Here is a 24,638-nt window from a genome sequence, read left to right on the forward strand (position 1 = left end):
CTCTCTCTCTCTCTCTCTCTCTCTCTCTCTCTCTCTCTCTCTCTCTCTCTCTTTGAGACGGGTCTCTTGGACCCAGGCTTCACACATTCAGACGGACTGGTTGGCCGGTGTTCTTGGGATCCTCTTGCTTCTGCCTCCCCAGCTCTGGGATTGCAGGAGTGTGTCACCACCCCTGACTTTTTATATGGGTCCTAGAAATCAAACTCAGGTTCCCAGGCTTGCCATTCCTCCGACCTCATATCTTATTTTTTTCAGGTGGTAAATATGAATCAGAATAGTCTGTTTATGAAGCTAGCTGTGGTAGCTAGAGAATCCAAACCAGAGTTCAAAGCCGGCTTGAGCTGCATGGCAAGATCCTATCTCCAAAAGGAAAAAAAAAAAAACTGGAATAGTTTGTTTGCTCTGAGTTGTGGGAGCAAAGAGAGCAGAGCTCGAGCCTGTGTGGCCCGCTCTACCCCTTGCCATTCACCTCATAGGTTTTTCATGAATAAATGGAAGTTTTTTTTTTTTTTAAAGAAGAGTGACTTTTCTCACGCCTTGGACATAGTAAGTGCTCAGTAAACTCTATTTCCCTCCTCCTGTCCTCCCTAATCCCTTGATTTCCCCCAAGTCTGGGAAGTGCTGTGACCAGAGGTTGGAGGAGTCTGCCATTTATTTTCAGATTATCAAAGAAAGACGCTGACATTGTGAGTCACTGAGAGAGACCTTTGTTCTTGGGAAGGCAGGTAGCCTGCCAGCTGGCTGCTGCTGAGTTCTTGTCAGTATGGAGACAGAAGGGATGGCCTGGAACCCTGGGCCTTTGAGGGAAGAATCCTTTTACCCCCAGGTCACCCTGAATCACCTTCTTTTTGTGTCTCCCATACAGTCAATCAATGTCTGTATTGATAGCACCCCAGTCCCTGGCCTCAGTCCGCCTGCTTCTCCCTACACTCAGTGCCATGATGCTCCGAGCTCCCAGAGGCTGCTCCCCCACCTTGGCATTGACTGCAGGACTGGGTGTGTAGCCTCCGCTGACCTTCCTGACCACACACACCTCTGCAAGTCCTCCTTGCAGAACATGAACATGAACCATGAGCCACACGAACACGAGCCATGTTCCTGGGCCCAAAGTGTTTCTTTGTGAGAATGGGCAGCGGGGCCAGGATAGCACGAAGTGCTGAGGGAAGACAAGTGACTTGCTGGAGGAAGTGCAGAAGTGGAGTTAGGAAGAAGAGAACTAGGTGTCCAGCTTGAGGCCTGGGTGAGCTGCTGGGGACCGCAGGGCTGTGTCAGCATGGCTGCTGCATATAGCTGCTGTGCCGGGTGAACAGGAAGGAGGGCCAGATGGCGACACTGAGGCTCAGAGGAAGTAAGAGCCTGCTGAAGACCACTGGTCAGGACCTGGTGGACAGTCGATGCTTTCTATATATGAGTGACAAGTCTGTGTGTGCATGAATGAGTTAATAAGTGGATGGTTGGTGGAAGGGAAGGCCAAACACGTCTGGGTTTAGCTCTGGTTCTGGCCTGTTTCACAAGGCAGGAGTCCTCTCCAAAATCAAGATGACAATGCCATGGGAAAGAGGATGAACCACACAGGCTCCGTGGAGCCTGAGGTGCCAGGTGCTTTGAGCGCATCGCCTCTCCCACCTGATTGACTTTTCTGTGCATTTCCACAACTGCATGGAGCCTGTCTACCCTCTGCCGCCCTTCTGCCCTCTCCCACCCTTCTGCCCTCTCCTGCCCTCCCAGATGCCCCAGAGACCCCATGAGTCCTCGCTGCTTTCAGCCATCTAAGGCTCAGCCAAGCTTAGCCCCTTGCTGCCTCCCAAGCCCAGAGCTCACAGGCCACATGCTTTTGCCTTTCCGGAATCTTCCTTGACCACCCCTGGGACCCTCTACACCAGCTGCCCTTTGCAAGGGGCTGTGTGCTTTCCCTACCTCAGGGTTTATCGTTTTTCCCCAGGAAAATATTTGTCTTCCCATTACTTTAATCATACCTCTCGGGCCCAGCAGAGAGGCCTTGGAGGGGAATTAGTCAGGTTTCTTTGTTTGCTGTACTGGGGAGAACAAACAGGCTTGTTTGATTTACCTGTGTTTTCCCAGTAGGTAGACCCCCCTTGGAGCAAACACTAGCAGCCCCACTTCCTGACCTTCTGACCTGGGTATTTAAATCCCAGAGGGCCTTGCTTGAGCCAGATGCCAGTGTTGCTGTCTGTACCACTGTTTGGGCCAGAGCTGAGTTCCTGAGCGGAAGAAATGTCTGCTCTTCTTCAGGTGACATACAGCCCTCGCTTTCCACGGGCTGATCTGAATGGCACTGTGTGGAGTTAAAGGGTTCCTGAGACAATGCGGGATTAGACAGGAGTGAAGACCTGGAAGAAACTTGAATTGGTTGCTGATCAGGGTCCTGGACGTGGAGCCCCACAGAGCTGGCTCAGCTCAGTTCTAGAGGAGCTGTTTATGCTCACTGCTGTGTTGGGCTTGTACACCGCTCCTTCTCCACGCAGGCAGCGAGTACTTCCCATGAACCATTGATATTTAGGTATTGGGCTGTATCAGGGGGCAGAAGAAGCAGCAATGTGTGCTTTCTGGAACAAGGAAGGACACACACCACACACACACAGCCCAAGGCAGGAAAGGAAGATACTGCGGATGGGGTTGGGGCAGTGGAGGTGGGTACCAGGGTGAGAGCTGTGGCTGAAGGTGCCTGAGAAGAGCTGCACCTTGCTCTCAAGTCTTCTGAAGGCGGGTTACCTGCTTAGAGCCTCGGTGACTATGGAGGGGTTGGAATGTTGCAAGGACAGAGCCAAATTATCCTGGGCTAATCTTTACCCTCCCTTAATAACTATTTATTGTGCTCCTTCACACATGTGCTAACATATTTGGGATCATCAAGTCAATCCTTTGGAACTTAGCCGCAGATCCTAGTTCCCACCAACCACACGTCTGTAAGACTGGATGAAAGTCATGGGAATGTTGCTAGGTAGTTTTCCCCTCTGCCTTCACCTGCCTACCTGATGTGCCCACCGGGGCATTTTAAAACTGCCTTGATTTTCTCTGTTCTGTTACCATAAACACTTCATCAAACTGATACCACGTTGGAACATAGAATTGAGAGTGATCTGAACCTGTGTTCCTTGGGCCATGTTCACTCATATTTGGGTCCAGAAGGAACCATCTCTCATGTCTTTGAAGGCCAGTGATGACCTTTCCCATCAACAGAAGAAAACCTGCTCCAGGCCTTGGTGGTTCCCAGATCCATTCTTAGGCCTCCTGCCTGATCAAAGATTCTGGAGTGCTGGATACAGCGTGGTGCTCCATGAACATTAGATCCTTCTCCCATCTGCCTCTGAGGCCTTCTCTGGACAGGGAGCAGGCAAGAGTTGTGTGGTGAGACCCCGGCATGGAGTCACTGTCACTGCAGGGCACACATAAGAAGGGAGCTGGGGACTGGGGGCAGGGCAGACACCAAGATGACCATGATTGACTTTGAAATGACTGTGGACTGGTTGGGAGTAGAGTTGGAGTAGAGCTCAAGAGAAGACCTCAGTGATGTTCCTGTAGTTCCTAGTGTGCCATGGAGACTAATGAACCAACAGCCAGTGGCTTCTGGGACTTTTCCTTTGCACATTCTTCCCAGAACCCTCTACTGGGGCAGTCAGTTAGCTCTCCGCCTTACAGCCAGAGGGGCCGAGGCCCTGAGATAGAAAAGCTCACGTGTTGCTGACTGGTTGGACATATATTATAGATTTGGATCTATCAGACTCCAAAGACCAGTCTTTTTTATCCTTCTAACTTCACAATCATGATCAGTGTCCCCCAAATAAATGATCATCATTATCATTATCAATACTCCAAGCATGAGCGTCACCACCAGCCCCACACCATGGGCACCATTGTCATCACCTCACCACCGTAGCCATCAGCCTTGGGATTGTGGTGGCAGTGAGACAGGATGGACTCTCAGCTTTGCCATTCAGATGACATTAGACAAGCATCACTCTTAGCTTTGGCCTCCTTACCTATGCCATGGGGCTAGACAAATGGATGATGGGAAAGGCAATAGAACCCGAGCTTTGCTGCCTCTGCTCCACCAAAGCTGCTTGTGGTGGTTTGAATAGGTTGGACCCCATGAGCTCATATATTCGAATCTTTGGTCACCATGGAGTGGCACTATTTGAAAGGATTAGAAGGATTGGGACGTGTGTCCTTGTTGGAGGAAGTGTGTCACTGGGGCTGCGCTTTGGAGTTTCAACGCCCAGGCCAGACCTTCCCCCTTTCTCTCTGCTGGATTGGGATGTAGAACTCTGAGCGGTTTCTCCAGCATCATGTCTGCCAGTGTGTCACTGTGCTCCCTGCCATGATAATAATGGACTAACCCCTGAAACTGTAAGCAAGCTGGCAATTAAATGCTTTCTTTTATAAGGGTTTCTTTTATCAGGTCATAGCGTCTCTTCACAGCAATAGAACAGTGACTAAGACACCGCTTTTATTAAGTTTATCAGTGACCTTTGGGTTGTCATGCTGAGTGTCCTGAGGACCTCTGACACATCTGACCACTTTTTCATCCTTGCTGTGACCCTGGCTTTCTAGTTTTCTTTCTATCACTCCCCCTCCTTTGCTACCATTGTCTCCCAAAGAACCCTTAAATCTTCCAGTCTCCCAGAATTTGATGCAGCCTCTGCTTTCTTCAGTCAAGGCCTCCATATGCTTTCCCTTCCCCAAACCCCTTCCATCCCCAACACCAATCTCACAACACTAGGGCATGGCAGAGCAAATGACCTTAGAGTAGCTATGAAGAGCCCCCCCCCCCCGCCCCAGCAAGGGAGGGCCTCTTCCCATGTCAGTTTGGGACTAAAAGAAAGCTCTTCAAAGAGTTATGGGCCCAACCTGAGCAGAGATTTTTTTGTAGGGAGTTTGAGAGTCTGTGCTTCTTGAGTCTGCATCCCTTTAACCCTTTGCTGCTTACCTGGTAGATTGTCCCTTAGATTTCCTTTTAGACTTATTTATCTTATTTTATGCATATGAGTGTTTTGCCTTCATGTATGTATGTGCACCACATGTGGGCCCGGTGCCCGCGGAGGTTTGAACAGGGCACCAGATGCTCTGGAGCTATGGATGGTTGTGAGCCACCATGTGGGTGCTGGGAACTGAAGTCAGGTCCTCTGCAAGAGCAGCCAGTGCTCTCAGCCACTGAGCCATTCCTCCAGCTCCTCTGACAAAATACCAGCGTTAGATCAACTTCAAAGAGGTATCTTATGGTTTTTATGGCTGTGATAAGCACTATGACCAGAGACAGCTTGGGGACTAGAGGGTCATTTCAGCTACAGCTCTTACCTCACACTTCATCACTGAGAGGAGTCAGGGCAGGAGCCTGAAGACAGGAACTGAAGCAGAAACCAAAGAGGAGTGCTGATTACTGGCTTGCTCACTTTTCCCCCCTTATGTACCCCAGAACCACCTTTCCAAGAATCGGTACCACTCACAGTAGACTGGGCCCTTCTACATTAATCATCAATTAAGAAAATGCCCCACAAGCTTGTCCACAGACCATCTGATAGAGACAACTCTTCAAATGATGTCCCCTTTTCCAAGGTGACTCTCGCTTATGTCAAGTTGATGAAAAACAAAACAAACAAACAAACAAAACTGACCAGCCCTAGACCTAGAGGTAAGATTTAGGTCGGCTTGAGGTCTCAGAGATTTTTTGTCAAGGTTGATTAGCTCTGCTACCTTTTATCTCAGGGTGTCTGGGAAGCAGAGAAGGAAGCCAGAGGAGGAACAAGATAAGTCCTTCAAGACACAATCCTTCAGTGAGCTCTTGCAATTTGGCCTAACAGCCCATTCAGCTAAAAACCCTTTAGTGGCTTAAATTTTGATAAAGTTACCGTCCTCATGATCCATTCCCCCCCCCCTATTGAGTGACCAAGCCTTCAACACACAAATCTCTTAGGGTTGCTTCATATTTAACTTATTAACACTCAGCTAGCACTGGAGGAGGTTAGATCCCTCAGACTCTTCAAACCCTGAATATGCACATTCTCAGATGTCTGTGACGCAGGACTTCTTAAATGGTGGTCCCTACACCTGCAATTTTATCTACACCAAAGAACCAAGCAGAGTGCCAGAGAGAGAACCGCAGTGGCTGGGGACATTGCAGGTTGTGTTTCTGGAACTCTGAAATAGTGCTGCTTTCGGTGAGGGGGTATTGACTCTGCCTTCCCCATCGGGGGCCTGTTCAGAGACAGATGGTCCCATCGGGCTGTTCTCACACACACGAGCAGAAGAACTTGTTTGGGTCCTCTTGGACTCAGGAACATTCTGATCCAATGCCAGGAGAAGCAGATTGCCAGCCCCTTTCTGGGACTGTGGGTGGCTGGGTTGGAGAGAACGCTTCCAAGAATCTGTTTTCTCTTCCATGTTCAGGATGCGATGCGCTTCCCTCTCTGCTCTTTTGAGGCTGGCGTAGCCACAAGAGCTGCTGTGAAGGAGGTCCTTTGCAGGCCTCTCCCTGTGGCTGGGAAGTGTGTGTGTGTGTGTGTCATTTTTGGCATTGTCACTTTGTACTTGTTGCATAGGGCTACCCAATTTGGAATTGCCACTATCTCCTCTCTGCCAAGTTAACCGTCCTACAAACAGCTCGATATGATGGGTCATTCCTGTAGCATGAATAATGAAAACCCAGAGACAGATATTGAGATTCAACCTGAAGATCAGAAAAACAAAGTAGCCAGTCACTGGTTCTTACCTTTTACCTCAGACTGAAAATGGGCGATCATCCTGCCTCTTCAAATCCTTAGATTGAGACTGAGAGTGAGACCTGTCTCCTCCCGTTTTATATTCCTCCATAGTGCTGGGATTAAAGGCCTGCACCAGCACCGCCGGGCCTCTATGGCTAACTAGTGTGGCTGCTGGGATTAAAGGTGTGTGCTACCACTGCCTGGCCTGTATGTCTGACCAGGGTGACCGCTTTGCACTGATCTTCAGGCCAGTTTTATTTACTAAAAACGTACTATCACACATTCCCTTGCCCAAGAGCCACCCAAAGATTTTCACCACATCTAGGAAGACACTGCAGGCTTCATTTCCACTCAGGGACCCTGATAGCCTTCTTTGGCTTTCCCAACCATATTCCTTCACTACCCACATCTTTCTGGCTGGCAACTCTACACTCTCTTCTCAGAACACACTGGCTTCAGTGGCAGCATCCGTGAGTCTCTCCCCTTCTCACTTGTCTCTCTAAACTACTTCCTGTTCTCCTAGGTGGGCTGAGCACAGCCTTGCAAAGGCCCGCGTGTTTTCTGTGTTTTCCTTCATCTCCGTTCATCTTCTGTACTGTCACCAGTGAACCAAAATACTGGATGAAAACAGCTTAAGGAAGAGTTCATTTGGGCTTACAGTCCATCGTGAAGGGAAAGCATGGTGACAGAAGTGACACAGTTGTTCATAATGTGTACGTGTCTTTGTGTGCGTGTATTATGTATGCTTGTGGGTGTGTCTGTATGTGTGTGCCTCTGTATATATCTCTCTGTGTATGTGTGTTTGCATCTATGTCTCTGAGTGCATTTATTTGTGTGTCTCCGTGTGTGTGAGCTCACACACACATACGTCTCTTTGCATTTGTATGTGTCTCTGAGTGTGTACAGTGTGTGGTGTATACTTTGTGTATTTCAAGGGTACAGTCCCGGGGGTTGATTCAGATAGAGCCATTTCTCTAGACAGTGTAGCACAGGGAGCCCAGGCAGCGCTGGCAGTGCAGTCAGAGCAGGGTGGAGAAAGGAAGTCGTTCCCACACAGACCCTTCTACCGAACAGTCTCCACCTTTCTGGAAATGGTTGAAGTTTCACAGTTTTCAACCATTCATGTTTGGTTCTTTATATCTCCTGGCAACCCCGCAAGAGACTGGGGGCAGAGACCACTCCAGGCTGCCTCAGATGAAGGAATGACCTCAGAGCTCTACTGCGCAATGCCAGGCAAAAGCAAAGGAGCCAGTGATAGGCCTGCCCCTGAAGGCTGTGACCTTTGGATGGTGCTGTATCTTCCCCGCTCCCTGCGCCAGGAACACTTTCTCTGAACATCTTACTCTCTCCTCTCACCTCTTTCTCCTCCTCTCCCCCATCTCTCTCTCCTGTCTTCTCCCCCTCTCTCCTTTGTCCTTAAAGGAAGATTCTTCCTGAAGCTAAGGTCTCCCTGTCTCATCTTGCTTCCTCAAGAATTGTTTCCTAAGAATTACTTAAGAAGAAAACTAGGCTGGCCTTGAGCTTGCAAGTCTCCTCCGTGGCTCTCAGGGGTTATGGGAGCCCAGGTGTGCCACCACATGCCACTTTCTTGTTTGCTTCTCGATGTCAAGAGTGGCTGCCTGTCGGCGGGTTTGTTGGGGGAAGCGCTGCTTCCATGGTGAGAGAAGCCAGCTAAATGGCTCTCTGTATTGCAGTTCACAGCAAGTACAAGCACACAAGCCATTGAGCAATCTTTCCTTGAACCAATTAGATTCTGACATCTGCTTATTGTTAATTATCTTCTGAGTGAAGAAATGGAAAAGCTGACAAAGAGTTGAACCCAGCAAGAGTCAGGTCCCTCGGCCCCCTCTTTGTGGGGTGGGTATAGAATGCCAGTCTGCCAACATCTCCCGGGCTCTCTGGGACGCTGGCAAAGAGAAACACAGACAAATATTTATATTGCATCGACTCAAGATGGTTTTCATTTTTTTTTCATGTTTAACCGATTTCAAATGAATGACAATGGTCCTTAATGTGGTTACAAGAATTTGCCATTAATTGGCACTTGAAATTGGATCCAGCTGGTCTGTATGCCTTCACTGGGTTCTGGTTCTGACGTGGGCTGCTTCCCACTGGCTGGCTGCATACCAGCTCAGTGGAGAGATTGGTCCACATTCCATGTGGACAAAAAGGCAAGTTCAGAATGCTGCTGCTATTTCTGAGCTTTTGGCACGCAGCATTTGAATCCTGGAAGTTGGGTGATGGCCACAAAATCAACACCGCCTAGGTACACTGTCCTTTCTCAGCAGCAAAGACACAGGCTCCAGTCCCACACAGGTAACAGTGCTGAGTGGCCAGGGGACACAGAATTTGTATGTGCGTATGGAAGCCCAAGACCCATTTTCAGTGTCTTCTTCCGTATTTCTTGACTTTATTGCTTTGAGACAGGGTCTCCCACTGCACCTGGAACTCACTCACTGACTGACTAGCCTAGCTGGCCGGAAGCCCCTAGGGACCCACCTGCCTCTGCTTCCCCAGCACTGGGGTGACAGGCTATACCAGCACATTTTGTTTTTTAGGCAGATGATGGAGATCGGAACTCATATCCTCCTGCTCACCTGGCAGGCACTTTACTCTCTGCCCTTGGGAAAAACCATCGTTTACCCTTGATGGCTTTCAATTTCTGTTTAATTACTGTCATACAGTTTATTAAACACTTTTATGGGGAGCGATTGCTAAACTGAATGGGATGTTAGGAAGACAGGCTTAATTAAAGTGGCTGTAAGGAACCCGTGAATAAAGAAGGGGTTAGATCACATGGGTGGGATAGGTAGAAGTGGTAAGAAGGCTCCATAGTCCCATGATAGGGTTCCCTATGCTCTTGGAGAATAAGAAAATGCAGCTTCTGACTGAGCATAGAGACCGGGAGCCACCTGATCGATTAGTAATACCTGCCCTGGTCACTGGGTGGGTTGGTAGTACTTGGGCCATTTATTTACCATTCAGAGACTGAATGGTCTTCTAGGGACCTTTGACAGTTGAGAAGTGAACGGAACTGGCCTCCCTCTCGGTCCACCACGATGGTGGTTGAGATCAGGAACCCAGATGGGAAGACTTGAAGGCAGAGCTTCTTGTACACAATGTTGACTCAGAAGCAGGAGGTTGGGGCAGAGCCCAGCTTTCTTCATTTATGACAGGCTTCTAGTGACTGTTACTGCTGCTGGTCTCTGGACAGTCTCAGAATAGCAAGGACAGCTCTGGAACCTGGGCCAGTGTCTTTTTGCTGTAAACTCAACCGCCTGCACGAGGGGCTGTGAAGCCCCATCCTAATCATGTCTGGAAATTGACTGCTCTTCCACTGCAGACAGAACATCGCGTGTTCCTGAGCCTGTGAGTAGAACCATTCCTTGGCCTTGTGAAGGTTGCAGAGCCAGACAGATCTGGGATGGAACCTGGATTATTTGGCTCCCAGATTACTATCATCTCCTTGAGTCGAAGTCCCTTGACCTGCAAAAGGGGATGTCAATGTCCTTGCTTCTCAGACTTGCTGGAAGCTGAAAATAATCGATGGCATTGAATGCAAGGACACAACCCTTAATGTCCCTATTAGTTTTTGCTATGCACTGTGAATTTGCAACCATTTTAGAATCTCCTTGGTGCAGTGACATAGCCATCAAATCAAATCCAATGCTTTATTCTCACTACTACCGTTATTATGTATGTGTTTGTGAGTATGTATACAGATGGGGAGGTCATCCTCAGGAACGCCATCATGTTGTTTGAGGCAGGGTCTCTCATTGGCCTTGAGCTGACCAAGTAGGCTAGCTGTGCTGGCCAGTGAGTCCCAGGGATCTCCCTGCCTCTGTGCTGGGAGTACACTTGTGTGTGTGTGTGTGTGTGTTTGTGTGTGTGTGTGTGTGTGAGAGAGAGAGAGAGAGAGAGAGAGAGAGAGAGAGAGAGAGAGAGAGAGAGAGCGTCTGTGTGCGCACATGCATGCGTGCCACCATACCCATCTTTTTAAAACTCACTTTTGTTTTTTAGTGCCACTCTGCCCACCTTTTTACTTGGGTTCTGGGGTTCAAACTCAGGCCCTTGTGTTTTCAAAGTGACCGCTCCAGCAGGCAGGCATTTTCCTGATGGAGTCATCTCCTTAACCCCGAGAGTCGATTAACTTGATATGCACTCTGCTTGCAATGGATTGGGAAAGTGTGTTCACTGTTAGGTAGCATCTTTTCCTGACATAACATAAGCAACAACTTAGACAAACTTCAAAACTTTTATTCCCCCAGAGCACGTCCCTACCGAGAGTCGCTCAGGCAATACAGGAAAATTTGAGAATTTGAAGTAATTCACCATTGTGGTTTGTCACTCGCGAAGCCATAGATGAGTTTCATGGCTTTTGCTGACTTGTTTCTTCAGTGCATGGTGTTAATTTTGTTAAATGCTGTTGTCACAGAGTTCCTTAATAGTTTTTAATGGGTTTTAATTTGGAGGAAAATGTTCTTCTCAGGATACAGGGGCAGGAATTTGTTAAAAATTTAAAATGAACAGATAGGATTCCTCAGAAAAAATTTCAGGTTGTAATTTCACTGGTAATGGTTCTAACAGATGACGATGTGTGTGTATATGTGTGCGTGCGCATGTGCGTGTGTGTGTGTGTGTGTGTGTGCGTGTGAAAGATGAGAGGGGGGAGATAGAGGAAGAGAGAAAACCTTCTGCCATGAGGATTCCCAGGATTGAATTTAGGCCATGAGGCTTGGCAGCACGCACCTTTACCCACTGAGCCATCTCATTGGCCTGGATCATGGAAGTAATTCCTCTTTACCTTCTCTGGGTTCTTGGAAGAGCTTCTTTCAACCACATGAGCTAATTAAGACGGCAGGAAAAAAAATGCAAGCAAGTTGGGAGTGCCACTCTATCTTGAAACCTTAGATCTGCTTAGGTAACTAATATTATCAATGAACGGTGGGGAAAGAATCTGTAATATAAAATCCTTCTTAAACCACCTGCTGAAGGTCAACCTACCACCGTCCCAACAAGCAGGAAATGGACAGTCGGAAGCAAACGGGAGGGTTCCTTTGGTTGTTGTCATGGTGTCCTGGTGTGATTTCAGTCTAAACTGATATAAATGAGACAGGAACTGGGATTTCTTCACTGCGTTTGAAGGTACCCGCATAATTCTGTGTGTAAGAAGCGTGGTTCTGATAAGCAATTCCATGTCCTTTCACAGACAGGAACAACAGCCTCCCTGCAGCTCCATCCAAGGTGCCTCATATCCGGGCTCCATGGGGTCGAAGAGGTCAACATGCTGCCCTAGAAGCTACAGGAGGAGAGCCCCAATCTCAGTGAGTACGCCTCTCAAGGCAGGCCATACTCTGTTCAAGTGGCATCTGGTGGGAAATACGTGTTAGAAAGTCTTTTTTTCTTAAATGGAGAAGATGTGAATTACGCAGGGAGAAAATTGACAAGGACAGCTATGCTGTGAGATCCCGACACTTGGGTACTGTGTAACACGTCCGCAAGTTCGCTTAACCAATAAAGTGCACAGTGGTAGGATTTGAATGTTCTTGTTCAGCAGGCAGAAGCAGTTAGCATTCTGTAAGTTATTGTATACAGATGAGTATTGGCGCCACTATTAGTGTGACTGTCCAGTTCATGAGGCTAACAGAAGCAGGAGTAGAATTCTATGGAGATACTCTTATTTATTTGGACTTTTTTTTAAAAAGAAAACTTTATTCCAAACTACTATCCTGGCCCCCAAAAGTATGTGAACTGAAGTATTTAGCAGATTTCATGTAAATTTAAATATTCATATCACAAACCAAACTGAAAATATCTTTTTAATTTTTCCAGTCATTTTCTCTTGTTGTTCTCGGAGACAGTCTTACTCTGTAGCCTGGGCCATTCTGGAACTTACTGTGTAGCCTAGGCTGGCCTCAAATTTAAAATTCTCCTGTCTCAGGTTCTCTGCTGGACCTACAGGTATACACCACCACACTGGCTTGCTTAATCACATCTAATAAAGAAACAGCTAGGAAAGATGCAGACACCCAATGTGCAATCTGAGAGCTGTTTAGCTAAGCAAATAGTTTTATTTATTTTAGAAGCAAATATTTAATACTCAGCAAAAATCATAGCATTACAACTGGAAAGTTTTTGAATTTAGAGACTACCTATCTAATTTTTTTGAGATATGTTGGTGTGAGAAAACAGAAATATTTTAATTTACAAGAAACCAAGTGTATGCACTTATCTTTTCTCCTAGAGTGTTCTCTCGTGCAGCCAGAGTGCAGTTTGACTTGTCTTCTGGGGTGCCATGTATAAAAAAACCCTTTGTCAGGTTCAGTGTAGAGAGTGATACTGGTGTACTTGAGAGCCCCAGGCTCAATCCCTGGCCCTCCATAGGCTTCAAGCATAGGTGCATGCTTGTGATTTCAGGACTTGGGAAGTGGAGTTCAAGGACTGGGAGTTCAAAGCCAGCCTCAGCAATATGAGAGTCTGTCTCAAAAACTATAAATAAACAAATGAATGATAAGTAAATCCTTTGCCTATGTGACAGTCATACCTAATTCTATAGGGACTCCACCCTTGGGTCCCCAGGACCCCATGGCCCTGAAACAGTGCATGACCCCAGGCTGACTCAGATCTATCTGTTGCTTACTCTGTTTACCTGGTAACCAAGGTTCTAGGGCCTGGCCCCAGCTTTATTTTTCGCCCTGACATACCAAAGCTCTCTTTGCAGCTCATTGGCTCTTGATCCCCGGAGCAGGATGCTATTTCTCTACCTCTGCAGTGTGTAGCATCATTTTCTCCATGGTGATTTGTTTCTGATCTTCCGCCTGCATTAATCTGACTCATCCTTCAAGAGCCAGCACAGGCGTGCTCCCCTGACCCTGCCCAGGTTCTGGTAGGAAGCATATTGAGTTTGCATCCCCAGAGGTCCATCGCTCAGGTTCTAGACCGCATCAAGCTGACAACTGGGATGGACTGCCGCATGTGGCAAGCACTTTAGCCCCTGAGCCACCTCCTAAGCTCTTCATCAGAATCTTGTAATGTGCCGGGCGCCAGGTCTGCACGGCTACTTGCGATGGCATATGATTCTGTTAACCTTTAATTCAAAACATTTAAAATTTCTTCAGTATAGACTATTGATTTTAGTGCTTGCTCCTCCACGGGCGTCTTGGAAACAAATCCTAGTTTTCCATTCTCTAGCTTTAATTCAGTGTATTGATTGTTGAGGGTGTGATACCTGGGAGACCTGAGAAGCAATGTGGTCCCAACTAGAGAAGGAGCAGGCTGGATTCTATTTAGGAAACTCTAAATCACAGAAAGAAAGCTGTCTTTGAATGGGGGCAGCCTAAGTGAGGTTTGGTTTGTCCTTGGGCAAGTTATCTATTGTCCTCATTGTTTTTTTTTGTTTGTTTATTTATTTATATTTATTGTCAACTTGACACAGGCAGGAGTTATCTGGGAAGAGGAACCTCAACTGAGAAAATGCCCATACCAGGTTGACCTGTATGTAGGTGAGCTTGTGGGGCATATTCTTGATTGATGATTGATATGAGAGAGTCCCACTCACTGAGGATGGGGCCACCCTTGGGCAGGTGATCCTGGGTAGGATAAGAATGCAGGCTGAGCAGGCCATGGGGAACAAGCCAGTGAGCAGCACCCCTCCATGGCCTCTGCATCAGCTCCTGTCTCCAGCTCCTGTCCTGACTGTCTTCATGTTGGATTACATCTGTAAGCTGTAATAGACCCTTTCCCCCACACCACTTTTGGCCATGGCGTTTCATCCAGCAGCACAACCCTAGCTGAAATATAGATGCTCTTGGGATTTTTTTCTTTATGGGAAGATGACAAAGTTCCGCCCATCCTGTGGGGAGGTCTTGCAGACTCAGTGACCTCTCCAGGGAGGAAGAGGTGTGTCTGGGCAGGTGTGAAAGGTACTGCTGTTTGTCTCCGGACTTCAGAAGGCTCTGCCAGGTAGGATCTGACTTCCTGTGGGCAGCCACTTCACACTGTCGACACTGCTGGAGCATCATCTTGGTATGGGGTGCCCACGGAAACGATGACTTCTTGTCAGACATGGGCCTGGTGGAAGGGATAGCATTTCCACTTGACAGAAAACTGAGATCTCGAGATACCCAATGTGGGCTGGGGAGATGGCTCAGTGGGCAAACACGTGCTGTGTGAGCATGAGGACCTGAGCTTAAATCCCAGTCCCCACATGAAAGTATATGTGTTCTCAGCCTTAGGGTCAGGGTGGCTACAGGAAGCCCTTGGAACTTACTGGCTAGCCAATGTAGCTTAATCAATACGCTCCAGGATCAGTGAGAGTATAAAAAATAAGGTGGATCGTTACTACGAATAACCTGACCTAGAACTCCAGATGGATGCATGCTTCAACTCTCATCACAGAAACTTCTTGCAGTAGATGGCAATCAGCTCAGAGACCCTCAATGGGTCAACAAGCAGAGATGAGACTGTGGAGTGCTTGGCTCTAAATGGGACATTCACATCCCTCACTTCCAGGCGCAAGGACCTTTGTGGTAGAGGAACTGGAAAGATTCTAAGAGGTGGCAGATGACGTCATGGAAATAGTGGTTTCAGGACACAGCAGGGCAGCTGTATATATGAACTCACAGTGATGGGGACAGCATGCACAAGATCCACACAAGCTAGAGATGGACAGAATCCAAGCCTGGAGGGAGAAAGTGGGTATGACATCCTACCACCATATGAGATGCTATTGACATTTGAAGGCTTCTAAAGGGAAAGTCAGTTTTCTTTAATGGTGTGTCCACCACAGTCCAGGGAAGACCTCCACTCTCTAGAGCAGTTGGCTAACTGGATGTGGAAAAAAGTCTCTCTCAGAGCTGAGTAGGTAGACGGATGAGTGTAGCTCTAAGAGGAGTTGGGGGAGGGGAAGTGACTCTGACAGAGATATATTGTAGGACATTCCCAAAGAATTACAATATTGTTTAAAAAATAAAGTGGCGAATAATTGAAGAAACTATTGAAAGCAACCTCTGGTCACATGCATGCACACATACATGGGCATACCCACACACACATGTGCACACACAGACATGTGCATACAAGCATGCACACATACATGTCACACCCACACAGACATGTGCATACAAGCATGCACACAAGCATGTACATACAAGTATGCACACAAGCAGGTACATACAAGAATGCACACATACATGGGCACACCCACACAAACATGTACACACACACACACTGGGGAGGGGGAGAGAGGCTGGAGTGACCCCTTCCTCTTCTGATTTGATTAATGTTATTCCATGATGGAAAGCTTTGAGATCATCCTCCATGCATATGTGCATACATGACACATGTCTGAAGCTTAGATTCAAATGTTTTTCAAGGGGGCTAGCCCTGCTGGCTGTTTGTCTCCATCTGTTGTCCTCAAGGCTCCGGCATCCCAGTTATTGCCTAGGGACTTCTTTTCTGAGTCCAGGGGCGATCTCTCCAACTTCAGTCTCCAATCAGGTGCTGAGGCCAGGCCGTTCCAGCCTCACTTCCTGTCCCATGACCTGTACTGGCTGCCTGCCATGACAAAGGGCATCAACTTCCATGTGCACTTTCTAGAATTATGCCAGACATTAGCCATTGAGAATAGAGACTCCACATTCATCTGTGTGTCCCTAGCCTTTCACCAAGTCCGGAGCCTCCTAACCAGGATGAGTTCCTGGAGACTTCTGTTCCGCTCACACTGGCCAGCTGACTGCCTCCTGAGCCTTTTGCTTCTGTTGTTGTTAAACTGTCTCTCTCTTTCCTACTTCTCCTCTTCATCTTCTAAATACAAGGTCTTGTTAAATAGCCCCCACTGGCCTAGAAGTTGCTATGTAGACTAGATCTGCCTCTAACTCACAGAGATCAGTCTGTCTCTACCTCTCTAACACTGAAATTACAAGTGTGTGCCACTATGCCTGGCCTTATCATGTGATTCTGGGGCTTGAACTCAGGTCCCAGTATTTGTATGGCAAAGTATTTTACCTACAGGGCCATGTCCCTAGCCCTTATTCAGCTAATTGATGTTTAAAATCATGTCACTACCTCATCCCAGTGTCTGCCAGAGTCCCACTGACTCAGAATCTGTGACATTTGGGTTTTGAACGGTTAATGAGTTCCCAAGGTCTTGCTCAGTACCCTAAATGTAATGCCTGTTACTTTCTGCATTCTTTTTACTTATACATGTTTCATAGGATTAAAAATTGTTGAATTCTAATAATCAATATGTAATTTAGAGTTTTTCCTGTCCTTTGAGATCTAGATGAGATTGACTTAGACCCTTGAGTTTCTCCTCTGTGGAGGACCTAGGGCCTTACATTTTCCGGGACTCTCTGGGGCTCCATGCGCTGCTGGCTTTTACAGCCTCAGGCTCTTGGTTTTTCTTGCACTGTCTTCATGCCCCCAGATGGACCAGATGGAGAGTTCAGCCTCCTCTCCTTTTCCACAGAGCCATCTGCTGGCCTGAGATTGCTAGGTGAGGCGTATTTCCTTGAAGTTGCCAAGTGGGGCAAGGTGAGGTGGGAGTGGGCAAGGTCTTCCATCACTACAGCATGGTTGCCATTGGGTGTCCCTGCCCTTGGCAATCTCTCTTGCTTTTCCTTAGATAGCTCTGTATTACCTATCTCTTCTCCAGTTCATTCCTTTCTCCGGTTCTTTCTTCTCTTTTTCATGTCAAACAGCCCCCTCTTCCTTTCCCCATGCCCTGCAGAGCAGACTGGCCTTGGCCCAATGGCCTTGGCTGTGGCACTCACCATATGCTTTCAGACCCTGGCACCCCCTCCAGAAGGCGCTGCTCCAAACACAGTCCATTTCCTCCTTAAAGAGACCCTTGTACTAGCTGTAGGCAATGAAATCTTGCCTCATTTGCCAGTATGAGGGAGTGCTGTGTCTGGAAGGGATCCCGAGACTGTGAGTCAAGTTGACATCAGCCATTGGCCCAAGGTCACTGGCAGGTGAGAGGCAGTGTAAAATCAGGATGGAGGGCTCCGGCTTGGCCATCAGCACCCCTGCTGCTTAGCTGATTTCATTAGTGATGGACGTGTGTTTCCAAGGCATCCTTACAACTGCAGGGATTAGGAGCAAGGCTTTGGGGTTTGATACAAAGTCCACATGACACCCACCCCATGACACCCACGGGTGCTTCTACACCACCCTCCACGACTCGACTCCTAGCCCTCAGGAGGTTTCTGCCTCTGCATGGGTCTTGTGTCAGCAGGCTCCAGGATTCAACCCACTCCTGCCATTCCCATCCTGATTGTGGGCAGGAGCTGTTTCATTTGGGGGCCTCAGTTTATTAGTTCATCAAAACAGGTCTCTTTTTGGATGTTCTGAATAATCTGTAGACATGTTTCAGTGCACACGTGACTCTATGCATGAGGGCGAACCAGGGTTCTTCACACAGCTTTGCCAGTGTCCGCTCGGCTGATGTGTGCTTTGTAGAGCTTCAGGTCAGAGAATGATCTCCATCGCCTAGGAAGTACTCCAGTGTTTCCGGTCTGGTTGACATGTGAGATCCATGCCCCAGTGACCCTTGAGCATTTGTGGCTGTAGTGAGCTGGGCTTTTATGCGCCCATACCTTCTAAGTGGCCACATGAGCAGACAGTCACAGAGATCCATCACCAGGCACCTGGGGCAAGTGGGCAAGTGGGTGGGTCCTCATAATGTTGGGTGTTTTGGGGAACTTTCTGGGTACTGGTAAGTGTGAATCAGGGTGCAAGGTTTCCATTTCCTCTGCCCAGCACTCTGTTTTGGAACCACACACAAGTGTATGCTTCAGCAGATCACAGGTATGGAAGGTTCCATAGGTCCGAAGGGGGTGTGGGAGAGTGCAGAGGCCTGGGTCCAGGTGGGCACCCACTGTTTCCACCGTGGGTGGTATCCTGTGTATGAAGCCCCTGTCCTTCAGAGGGCTCTTCCATTTAGTGGTTCATCAGAACAGCCAGGCAGGACACAGGGTGAGATTTAGGCTCTAAAGCTTGCCGGGGAGACCCTGCTCCCTGCTAGCATGAGTCTGACCCACCATTGACTTCCTTCAGCCTCATAAGAGGAATAGACACAACAGTAAGGTCTATGTGCAGACTGCAGAGTAGTCTTGTATACCTGTGATCTCATTTGACCACCCACAATACCGAGAGAAAGGCTTGCCAGAGATCAGAGCTGTGGCATAAGAGGCATGCAGTTCTGAGGGTTTAATGTAGTGCTCTGTGCTTCCCATTCCAACTGCTCCTGACCTCCACATCCATGACTGACCCATGTCAGAGTTCTCTGTTCCTACAAAGGCAAACCCAAGGGCAGACGTGTGTCCTCACCCAAACTTAGTTGTTGAAAATAGCAGCGTTAGGATGTGTTCCTTTTTCATTGATTCACTACTTTCTGAGCCACTATTCTATCTATGCCTGCCCTGTTTATTTAGTTATCCATTCATTCACTTAGTCTTCCGTTCACCCACACCTATCCATCCAAACTTTGCCAGATGCTTGCTGTGTGCTCTGCCAATGGTAGTGTTTTAGGGAGTGCCGAGGGTGCTAAGATGTGATCTCCCCACACTGAGAACTCAGACTCAAGTTTAGGAGGGTGAAAAGGGGTGCCGAAACTGAATTTCTTGGGCAGACCAGATACAGTTTCATCTGTTCTTACAGGTCAAGGTTGACAGGCATTGGCCACTACACGGCCTCGTGTACATTGCTTAGGCTTCAGGGTTCCTACAGCACCAGGACTCTTGGCTTCGTAGGAGCATAGAGAAGTGAGGTCTGGATAACTTGAGTGGTCAGGGAAGACTTCTTGGGAGAGGAGGGACTTGACTCAGCGAGTTAGGAAAAAAGTAAAAACTAAAAGTAGCCATAGTTGTAGTTGTTATCATTGTTGTTGAGACCTCTGAAGATGGAAGGAAGGGAATTATGTGATAGGGAAGGTGGGGAGCAAGCATACAAGCAACCAGCCGCCAGCCCTTCTGTCCTCCACTGGATATGTGTCGGGCGAACCTGAATGCGTGGGGCAGCAGCGGTTGGCAGCTTCCTTCAGTGTTGACAAGAATCTGGACTGGTAGGATGGGAGAGTCTGTCAGCTCCCGGGGCAGCTGAGGCTCCTTAAGCAGGCAGCATTGGCACCCATCTTCCTCTCTCTCCTTCTTATGTTGTTCGAGAAACGGGAGCGAGACTATGAACCACGAATGAATGAAAGGGGAGAGAGTGGAGGAGGACGCAGGTGGAAGGGGGAAGAGAAGGAAATAGAGAAAGAAACGATGGGAGTTAAATCAGATGGAGAAGAAAGCAGGAAAAGCAGGAGAGAGAAATGCAGGCAAAGGAATGAAGAGGAAGCGGGGGTAGAGAGAGGTCACGGAAAGGAGAGAAGAAAAGGAGGCCAACCAACTCCCTTTAAACTTTGTTTGCCCAGACTCCTGATGCTGGGACGAGCAAACAGGGTGTGCTGTGATGGGGTAGCACAGGCAATGGTCACAGAAATGTCTTGAGCATTTCTAGCCTCACACCCTTCCCTTTTGAGACAGGGGCCCATGTATCCTAGGCTAGCCTAGTACTCTCCACGTAGTCAAAGATGGCCTTGAGCTTCTGATTTCCCTATATCCCGGGTGCTGGGAGTCTAGGTATGTTCTACCATGCCTAGCTTATGGAGTACTTGGAGTCGACCCTGGCTTTGGGTGTGCTACATGTGGTGGTTTGGATCAGAATGAGCCCCAGAAGATTAGTTCCCAGTTGATAAACTGGTTGGGGAGAATTAGGAAATATGGCCTTGTTTGGACAAATGTGTTCTTGTTGGAGGAAGTACGTCAATGGGGGGTGGGTTATGAAGTTTTAAAAGCCACAACAAGCCCAGTATCTGCTGCCTGTGGATCAGGATGTAAAGCCGTCAGTCACTGCTCCATCCCTGTGTCTGTATGCTTCCTACCACGATGAACTAGCACACTGAAGCTGTAAGTAAGCCCTCAGTTAAATGCTCCTTTTCATGAGGGTTGCCTTAGTCATAATGTGTCTCTTCACCATAATATACTAGTGACTAAGACACCAGAAAAGCCTTCTACCAACTGAGCTATCTTTTCAGTACTTGGAAAAGCAACGTAGGAGGATCAAGAATCCCAAGGTCATCTTGACTCTATAGAGAATTTGAAGTCAGCTTGGCCTATTTATTGAGACCCTGTTTTAGGAACAAAAACAAGAGGCTGGAGAGATAGTTCATCATTTGAGAGTACTGGCTGTTCTTCTGGAGGACCTGAGTTTGATTCCCAACACTTTCTGGTCTCCTCAGGTGCCGCATGCCATGGTGCACAGACATACAAGCCGGCAAAAATTTGTATTCATAAAAACACAAAACAACAGCAAGCCCTCCAAACAAAGTAACAACAATAACCAACACCAAAGCTAGGAATAAAGATCTGGGACTTATCACAGCATGGGGTATCAGCCTCCTGCTTCCTTGGAAGAACCGTGGCTGTTCTAGTTTCTCCAGGGGTTCACACAGTCGCTGCCGGGGGCTTCTTAAGCCCTGGCCCCCTCAGTCGGGTAGTGTCACCACAACACTGCTACTGCATGGATCAGAATCTGTCATGGAATCCTGGGTAGTGAGGATAACAGTTGTCATGGAAACATCTCTACCTTCCCCTTGAAGTGACCATGAAGACATGATTCTGAGAAAAGCAGCCCTTCCTCCCTCTTTCTTTTCATACTTCCCTCCTTCCTCCCTTTTTTCTTCCTTTCCTTCCCCGCTCCAATCTCTCAAAAAGCTTGTGATAAGGAAATTGATTTAAAAATAAACCCTTTATCTTGAAACAGGAATAAGACACGCTATCTCTATCAACAATGTATTTTAAAACATTTTTGGAACTTCTGGCCAATTCGAACGTTCATAAAGCAGGGGTTGGCCAAAGGCACCTTGGCGATTGAGAAGAGAGGTGTCGCTGACTTTAGATCCTATCTAGAACACACAGCTAGAGAATAGGAACTGGAAAGTGTGGCAGTCATTGTACAGCAGCCAATGCTTAGGGGCCCCATATGGCTCAGCTTCACCATAGAGCGGTGCTGAAAGGGACGTGTGACTCCAGAATCCCGGATGTGGACGGTCTTAGGATAGCTTGTCGTGGCCGGAGCATCCACTCACCCTCCCACATATGAAACGGCCAAGAATTTCTGCCTGGACAGTTTCCTCTTTACAAAGTCACATGCTCATAGGGACTGCTACTGCATGTCTCTCCTCCGTTGCTATGGTTCTGGGTCCCTGTCGTCGGCTCTCTCATGTACCCTGTGGACTAACTGCTGTGCACCGGGCATCCCTGTGACTCCTGCAGTGAGGAAGGCCCAGTTCATGGGAACATAGCCTGGTTTTCTCTTGGCTGATTTTCTTATTAATAATCTCTTTTCTTCTCTCCTCTTCCTCCTCCTCCTCTCATTCTTTTTCTCTTCTTCTTACCTGTCTATGTTCTTTTTGTCTTTCCTTCCCTTTCCAGGGTCTTGTGGTAACCCAGGTTGCCCTTGAACTCCATATATAGATAAGGCTAGCCCAGACATTCTGTTACTGCTGGGGTAACATGCCCCAGCATGCCTAGTTTTATGGTGGAGAGCCCAGGACTTAGTGCACGCTCAGCAAACACTACCATTCAAACTACATCCTTAGCACCTATGACAAATCATCAGGGACATTAGCAAATATCCCCACACTCAAAGTAAGTGTGTAAAAATGGAGGACTTTCCTACATACGTACACCAATCAGGTTGAAGATAAAAGCAAGGAAAGCTGGGACCCACCCCCAGGTGACGCTCCTTTCTCATAAGGACTGTATGGGATTTTCATGAAGAAAACACAAAACTTCATTATTTTGTGTTAAGAAAAGTTTTGAATAAATTCAGAGGCACAACATACTAATAGCTGGAGGAAAGGACCCTGAATTAATTCACAGATCTAGAAAAGGAATCAAATAAAATTTCGACGGAAACTTTTGGTCATTCAACAAATAACTCTCTATTATGTATCTGGAAGGGTAACAGGCTAAAAATAGTTAAGAAATTTCTGAAAGAACAAGGAAATAGAATTTCCTCTAATAGATGGTACAGTGTATCTTACAGCTATGCAACTCATGGTCTGGGCTCATGCAATGCAAGGAGCATTAAGGTTCTATGAGATAGATACCACTGGGTTTAAAATCCCAGTCACCCAAAGACTGAGAACCTAACACAGATAAAGAGGAACATTTCACATCAAGAGGAAGGGCTGGATTAAATGGTGCTGAGATTTTGACTGCTTGTGAGATTATTAGAGCAGATTGTTGTCTTTTTCTCAAGTAATTCCAGACAGCCCCAGCGTTAAGCACAAGGAATCCACTAGCGCTAAAAACAACAGCCAGCGAAGTGATCTTAGGGTGAGCATGACCTCGTTAACTTAAAAGCAAGTCATGGAACCAGAAGGGAAACTGTCAACAGAACAAAACCTCTGAACACAGATTTCTAAGAAAAGAGCCACAAAAATTTGCCCGCGGATAGAGCAAAAGGTCACCAGCCTCAATATGTAAAGATTGCATATTACAAATTTACAAAAAAAGAGAAATACTACAAACAACTGAGAACCAGGCAGGAATACTAACAAAGAACATTAACAGAGTAAAACATGCATGTGACCTATCTGAGAAACTGTTTTACTATTAGTCAAAGACATACAAAGTAAAACAGGAATGTGACTTTATTTTCCATTTTCAAGCTCACACGTTTGTGTTTTTTAAACGGTGTCTCATGTAACCTAGGCATGGGCTGCCATTCCTGGTTTATGAAGCACAGGGGCTTGAATCTAGAGATCCATGTGTGCTAGGAAAGCCCTCTACCTACTGAGCCATACCCAAAGTTCCTCAATAGAGGTCCATGCGGGCTAGGCAGCCCTCTACCTGATACTGAGCCATACCCCAAGTCCCTCAATTGTCCCGTGGCTAAAACTGAAGATGGTGGTGATGACAGCAGCCTCTTTTAAGAGTGTCCTAACCTGATTCAGTTTGAACCTCATATTTAAGCGTCTCAGTCATGTCATGGCTAGGCGTGGGTTCCCAGGGCCCTCCAGAAAGATTCCTGCATGTGGAGAGATGGAAAGATGGAGCAGACATAGCAGGTGAACCTGTCCATCTGTCAGCTTCTGGTGGTCATCCTCCAAGGCGGGTCTGCTCTCTAGTGGGTGTTTAGGGTCCAATGAATGAATGAAGAATACATCTTGACACTGAATGAAGGATGGGCTGGCTGCCTACAAGACAGGTTGCAGTGGCTGGCTTGAGATGGTGTTCTCAGGAGCTCCTTCAAGCATCTTAGAGCCATCAGAGAGGGAAGGAGAAGACTGAAGGTAAATGCTATGGGAGGAGACAGGGGAGGGTCCAGCGACATCCCTGTCTTCTGTGGTAATCAGTAAAGGGAGGCTGAGCTTGCCAGCTCTTTTGTATATACATCAGAAAGGTCAAGGTGGGCCCTGTCTTAGTTAGGGTTTCTATTGCTGGGAAGAGACATTGTGACCATGGCAACTCTTATAAATGAGAAACATTTAATGGGGTGACATATTTTCAAAGGTTTAGTCTACTATCACTATGGTGTGACAAAGTGGCCTGTGGGCAGACAGGGGGCTAGAGAAGTAGTTGAGAATCCGACAGCTTTCTCAAGGCAGCAGGAAGTGGTCTGAGACACTGGGTGTGACTTGAGCATATATGAGCCTCCACAGTGACACACTTCCTCCAACAATGCCATAACCACTCACACAAAGCCACACTTTCTAATAGTGCCACTCCCTTTTTGGGCCACTTTCTTTCAAACCACCACAGGCTCCAACAGTGCAAGCTTGGTCTTGCGGCCCATCTCACCTGCAGCATGTGATTTGAGGCTCACTTTATTTGTGTGTGTGTGTGTGTGTGTGTGTGTGTGTGTGTG

The sequence above is a fragment of the Microtus ochrogaster genome, chromosome 5, assembly GCF_000317375.1.
Source record: "Microtus ochrogaster isolate Prairie Vole_2 chromosome 5, MicOch1.0, whole genome shotgun sequence".
In the NCBI taxonomy this organism is placed as follows: Eukaryota; Metazoa; Chordata; class Mammalia; order Rodentia; family Cricetidae; genus Microtus; species Microtus ochrogaster.